We start from the raw sequence: 6,000 nt of genomic DNA on the forward strand, positions 1-6,000 counted from the left end.
TTTTTATTTTTTTTAGTGACCACATCACATTTGAAGTCACTTTGAGGAGTCTATATGATAGAAAATACCCAAAAGTGACATCATTCCAAAAACTGCACCACTCAAGGTAATCAAAACCACAGTCAAGAATTTTATTAACCCTTCTGGTGCTTCACAGCAATATTTGGAATGTATAACAAAAAAAAAAAAAAAAAAATGAACATTTGAATTTTTTCACAAAAAAAATTACTTCAATTTTTTTTTTCCCCAAGGGTAACAGAACAACTTTTGGGGTCCAATTTCTCCTATTTGTCCTGAGCATGCTGATATGTGAAGGTAAACTACTGTTTGGGCGCATGGCAGAGCTCCGAAGGGAAGGAGCACCGTTTGACTTTTTGAACGCAAAATTGGTTGGAATTGAGATCAGCCGCCATGTCACGTTTGGAGAGCCCCTGACGTGCCTTAATAGTGGAAACCCCCCAAGTGACCCCATTTTGGAAACTAGATCCCCCAAAAGAAACTTATCTAGATGTGTGGAGACAACTTTGAACCCCCAGGTGTTTCACTAAAGTTTATAATGCCCGGGCGTGAAAATAATAAAAAAAAAAATAAATCATATTTTTCCCCACAAACATGATCTTTTAGTCCCCTATTTTTTATTTTCCCAAGGGTAACAGGAGAAATTGGACCCCAAAAGTTGTCCAATTTGTCCCGAGTACGCCGATACCCCATATGTGGGAGAAAACTACTGTATGGGCACACTTTGGGGCTCGGAATGGAAGTAGTGACGTTTTGGAATGCAGACTTTGATGGTCTGCAGACATCATGTAGCGTTTTGAGAGCCCCTGATGTGCCTAAACAGTGGAAACTCCCCACAAGTGAACCCATTTTGGAAACTAGTTACCCCCAAAGGAACTCATCTAGATGTGTGGTGAGCACTTTGAACCCCCAAGTGCTTCACAGAAGTTTATAATGTAGAGCCGTAACAATAAAAAAAATAATTTTTTTTTCCACAAAAGTGATCTTTTCGCCCCCAATTTTTTATTTTCCCAAGGGTAAAAGAAGAAATTGGACACCAAAAGTTATTGTGCAATTTGTCCTGAGTACGCTGATAGCCCATATGTGGGGGTAGACCACTGTTTGGGCACATGGCAGAGCTCAGAAGGGAAGGAGTGCCAGATTTTACTGTTCTGGTTTGCAGGTGCCATGACCAACTGGGAGAGCCCATGAAGTGCCAAAACAGCAGAACCACCCATAAGTGACCCCATTTTACGAATTAAACTTCTCAATTAATTCATCTAGGGGTGCAGTGATCAAATTGACACCAAGAGTGTATCACAGAATTTTATACTATTGGGCAGCCATGCAGAGAAACTCAGGCGGAACGGAGCGCTATCTGCCTATTCAAGTGAATCGTTCTGTGCACATATCAGTGTGTTTCCACAGACCGTGTGTCCGTGGGCAAAACATGCTGACATGCCCGTTTTTTTATGTCAGCACGGGCCACAAAACATCCAGAACACGTGCATATGCATAACACACATGGATGTCATCCATGTGACACGCAACGGCGCCGGGAAAGAAGCATTACAGTAAGCGCTGTTCCCCGGCGCCAAGTGCTGAACACGGCTCATCATTCTCCCCTGCTCTGCCGGCGATTGGCACAAGCAGGGAAGAATGAGAGCCGTGTTCAGCGCCCAGCGCCGGGGAACAGTGCTTACTGTAACGCTTCTTCCCTGGCGCCAGTCCTTGTGGTACTGATAAGGCACACACGTCACAAGTATTACACACATGGATAATGACATCTCAGGTACCGGAAATATCAGGACGTGTGAAAGAGGCGTTCTAGTGGGTTTTTAGGTTTGGCTGCTGTCACACACTAAAAGACGCTTTTGATTGCGCAAAATTGTTTTTTTGCATATTTTGAGAGCTATAATTTTTCCATATTTTGGCCCACCAGTCATGTGAGGTCTTGTTTTTATTGGTACCATTTTCAGGCACATGACATTTTTTTAACGCTCTTTATTCCCATTTTTGGGAGGCAGAATGAACAAAAACCAAGAATTCATGAATTTCTTTGGGGGGGCGTTTATATCGTACCGCGTGCGGTAAAATAGATAGAGCAGTTTTATTTTTTGGGTTAGTACGATCACAGCGATACCTCATTTATATATTTTTTATGTTTTGGCACTTTTATACAATAAAAACGATTTCATATGAAAAATAATTATTTTGCATCGCCTTATTCTGAGAGCTGTAACTTTTTTCATTTCTCCGCTGATTGAGCTGTATGGCGGCTCGTTTTTTGTTGGTCTAGATGATGTTTTTAGCAGTACCATGTTTATTTACATGTCTTTTTGATCGCGTGTTATTCCACTTTTTGTTCGGAGGTATGATTAAAAAAAAAAAAAAAAAAACGGCAAAAAAATACTTTATCTAAATGCTCACTAAAGGTTAACTAGTGGGACAGTTGTAGGTTGGGTCATTACGGACGCGGCGATACAAATATGTGTACCGTTATTGTTTAGATTTTTTTCATTCAAATATTTATTCAGTGATAGAATATTGATTTATTTTTTACAATTATTAAAAAAAAAAAATAAATTTCATTCTACGTTTTACACTTTGTCCCACTATGGGGCAATCAGCAATCATTTTGTGCAGGCTGATCACTTCTGTAGCATGAAGCAGCATCTGCATGCTATAGAAACGGTCAGGGCTGCAAATACTGCACACTGACCTGAGAGACTTCGTGATCATCACTGCGCATGACAGGAAGTCTTCTTAGCTCTCTGGAGACCCAGATGTCGTCATGGCGACATTGGGTCTCCATGGCAGCGGTCGGGACCCCGCGGCTTGCCACAGGGTCTCCGATCCAAAGGCAGAGGGGCTGTCAGCCCATGCCGGCTCCAGAATGCTGCAATCATGTACGATTGCAGTGTTTTGGGGGCCAAGGTGTCGGGAGCGGTCAAAGACCGCTCCTGGAACTTAAGTGCCGGGGGTCAGCTGTGAGAATCTGCTGACAACCGGCCGCACGCCACCCGTGTGCACGGCCAATCGGCGATGGCATGCTATCCCATCCATAGTCAGATGGGCCAAAAGCACATGGACGGGATAGTACGTCTAATGTCAGAAAGGGGTTAATCAAAATCTTTATACTAGTTTTTATTTCCATGCATTGGGAACATTGCCCACTGATTTCTAATTAAAAACCATGAAGAGAAATGTAGATAGTTTTTAACCATTTACAGAAAAGAAAAAATGAACATTGGGAGGGTCAAAAAAATAATGTCTGCATTTGTCTTTACAAACTCACAATATGTACTTTATTTGTGGATATAGCATTCCTGTGAATTACCAACCTAATATTTGGTTGTATACTCCGGTTTTTTTTTTGGTTTTTTTTAGAACTGCTTCACATCTATGTTTCATAGAGCCAACCAACTTCTGGCACCTGTAAACTTATTCCAGCCCAGGATGCTTGGCTACATCCCACAATTTTTTGGCTTTGCCTCAGAAATTGCATTTTTAATGACACCCCACAAGTGTTCTATTGGATTAAAGTCCAGGGATTGGGCTGGCCACTCCATAAACTCAATTTTGTTGGACTGGAGCCAAGATTTTGCTTGTTTTCTGGTGAGTTTAGGGTCGTTGTCTTGTTGAATCACCGATTTCAACAGTATATCCTCTTCAGCATAAGTCAACATGCCCTCTTCAAGTATTTTAACATATGCAAACTGTCCATGATCCCTGGTATGTGGTAAATAGGCCCGACACCACAGTAAAGGCCCCGTCTCACATAGCGAGATCGCTAGCGAGATCGCTGCTGAGTCACAAGTTTTGTGACGCAACAGCGACCTCAGTGGCGATCTCGCTATGTGTGACACGTAGCAGCGACCAGGCCCCTGCTGTGAGATCGCTGGTCGTGTCGGAATGGCCTGGACCTTTTTTTGGTCGTATAGGTCCCGCTGGGTAGCACACATCGCAGTGTTTGACACCTTACCAACGACCTCGTTGACGACTCAGACACCGACAATAGGCGTGCATTTGCGGTGCCTTTTCCACGCCCATTCAGTTCCGATTGGTGGTCGCTACTGCGTTCTAATTGGTTTGCGGCCTTGCCATATGAGGTGACACGATAGCTCTTCTGTCCTTTGTTCCTGAGCGCGTGGTGGATTGCAGATCGTTGTAGAGTTCTCCGGCCTGCATTCTTCCGTCCTTTGCTCCTGAGCGCGTGGTGGATTGCAGATCGTAAGAGAAACATGCCCATATCGTGATGCTCGCACCACCATGCTTCACTGTTTTCAGAGGGTACTGGGGCTTAAATACAGAGTTGGGGGGTCACCCTAAAAAGAACAATTTTACTTCCATCAAGCCACAATGTTTCTTCATTTTTCTTTAGGCCAGTTGATGTGTTCTTTGACAAATTGTATTCTCTTTAGTGTATGTATTTTTGCTAATCTTGTCATCAGTGGAACTTTGCGGGGACTTCTTGCTAAAAGATTAGCTTCACACAAGCGTCTTCTGTCACAGTCCTCGCAGGTAACTTGAGACTTGTCTTTGATCATCCTGGAGCTGATCATTGTCTGAGCCTTCGCCATTCTTCCATCCATTCGAATGGTAGTCTTCCGTTTTCTTCCACGTCTGTCTGGTTTGGCTTTCCATATTAAAGCATTGGAGAACATTTTAGCTGAACAGCCTATCATTGTCTGCATTCCTTTATAAGTTTTACCCTCTCTAACCAACTTTTTAATCAATGTACGCTGTTTTCCTGGACAATGTCTTAAACGACCCATATTTCTCAGGCTTTCAAGGAGAAATGCATGTACATGTCCTGACTTCACCTTAAATAAGGGCCATCTGATTCACACCTGTTTCTTCACAGAATGATTGACCTCACTAATTGAACTTCACACTATTATTTTGAACACCCCCCTTTCAATTAATTATTCTGATACATAACTCAAACATGCAGATCATTATTGCGGAGTCTGGTGGTTTCCTTGTGGTAATATAATTTAAACCAAAAACAGTGATTAATCTGGTTAGTCATATTGAACGGCTGTTTTGAACACTACTGTAAGTGAGTGGTTCCATGTTTGGTTGCTTTTTCCTGAATAGCTCATATTGAACGGCTGTTTTGAACACTACTGTAAGTGAGTGGTTCCATGTTTGGTTGTTTTTTCCTGAATAGCGGTTTTGAGTTTACACAGAAACCCTGAGGGTATGTGCACATGATGCAGATTTAGTGCAGAATTGGTGCAGAACTGCAGCAGATTTTTCTGCTGCAGAAAAGCTGCAGATCTGCACTGTGATGTACAGTACAATGTAAATCAATGTGAAAAAAAAAAAAGCTCTGCACATGGTGCAGAAAAATCTGCGCAGAAACGCTGCAGATTTCAAAGAAGTGCACGTCGCTTTTTTTGTGCAGTTCTGCAGCGTTTCTGCTGCAGATTTTTCTGCACCATGTGCACAGCCTTTTTTTTTCACAGTGATTTACATTGTACTGCACAGAAACTGCACAGAAACTGCATCAAATCTGCAGATGCAGATTTAGTGCAGAAAATTCTGCACATTTCCTACGTGTGCACATAGCCTGACCTAAGCATTCAGCGGAGAGCGAAGAATAAGGCTAAGTTCACACGTTGCAGAATTGCCGCGGGCATCCTGGGCTGGAATAAGTTTACAGGTGCCAGAAGTTGGTTGGCTCTATGAAACATAGATGTGAAGCAGTTCTAAAAAAAAACAAAAAAAAAAACCGGAGTATACAACCAAATATTAGGTTGGTAATTCACAGGAATGCTATATCCACAAATAAAGTACATATTGTGAGTTTGTAAAGACAAATGCAGACATTTTTTTGACCCTCCCAATGTTCATTTTTTCTTTTCTATAAATAGTTAAAAAGCGTAATTAGCTTGCAGAATGCTGGAGTTTTCCAAGCGATCTGTAGCATCGCTTGGAAAACTGACTGACAGGTTGGTCACACTTGTCAAACATAGTGTTTGACAAGTGTGACCA

This window comes from Ranitomeya variabilis, chromosome 2 (genome assembly GCF_051348905.1).
Source record: "Ranitomeya variabilis isolate aRanVar5 chromosome 2, aRanVar5.hap1, whole genome shotgun sequence".
Taxonomy (NCBI): Eukaryota; Metazoa; Chordata; class Amphibia; order Anura; family Dendrobatidae; genus Ranitomeya; species Ranitomeya variabilis.